The sequence below is a fragment of the Peromyscus eremicus genome, chromosome 10, assembly GCF_949786415.1.
Source record: "Peromyscus eremicus chromosome 10, PerEre_H2_v1, whole genome shotgun sequence".
Lineage (NCBI taxonomy): Eukaryota > Metazoa > Chordata > Mammalia > Rodentia > Cricetidae > Peromyscus > Peromyscus eremicus.
The window spans coordinates 46159924-46160922 of NC_081426.1; positions in this window are offsets into that span (position 1 = coordinate 46159924).

Sequence of the window (999 nt, forward strand, 5' to 3'; positions counted from 1 at the left end):
GCCGGGTCCCCCGGTCCCCGCCCGGGCCCGGACCCCCGCTGCCGCCACCGCCCCGCGCCGCGCGCTCGGACCCGGCGCCGCTGCAGACGCGGGTGTCGCTTCCCCGATCGGCCGGCGGCGCTGCTGGCGAGGACGCGGGCGCCGCGGGTGTGGGAGGCCGAGCCGCAGCCGAGCAGCATGCTGGCCGCCACCCCCACTCGGCGCCCCCCCACCCGCGCCCGGGCTGCTGGGCGGCCGCCGCACCCCGCCTCACCCGCGCTGGCCTGACATCAGCACCCGCGCCCGCCGCGGCCCGGGACCAATGAATAATGCACGCGGGGGCCCTCCCCGCGGGGGAGGGGGAGGGAAAAGTTGGATGACCTTGGGGGAGGGGCCGGCCGAAGCGCAGACCCCTTGGGATCCCGGCTGAGCCTAGCAGGAGCCGGGACCCGCAATCCTTCTGCGGGCTGCAAAGAATTTCAGGGACACTGGACTCCTTTCTGCGGGGGTCAAAATGTGAGCTTGATTCCCCGGGAAAAAAAAAAAAGTAGGAGCAGAAAGGACTGGAGGCCCCATACCCCTCAGAAAAGTAGGGGTGGGGAGAACTAGCTTGACCTGGGAGAGGGGTCTCTGCCCTGAGTGCTCGGAAGAGGCCAGACCTTTGAGCATACTTCATTGATTTTTGAAGAGGACCTAAGTGAATGTGGCAAAGGGGCTCGGCTGGGCAGCCTTGGCTGGCAGTCCACGTGACTGTGGGGTCTAAGTCTCCACCGCACCTGAGCTCACTGAAGCCTGCCACTTTCCCATAGCCCAAGGAAAGTAGAATCGCAAAACAGCTACAGCCTGGCATCTCCTGCCACGCTGGGCCTTGGGGGGGGGGGGGGGTTGGGGGTTGGGAGGAGATCCTGCAAAAGTTTCCCCTGGCTCAGCACCGTAGCCTACGCCCCATCCCCCGGATTAAATGATAGGGACATGGATTGTAAAGAGAGACAGAGTTTGATACACGAAGCACTGCGCCTT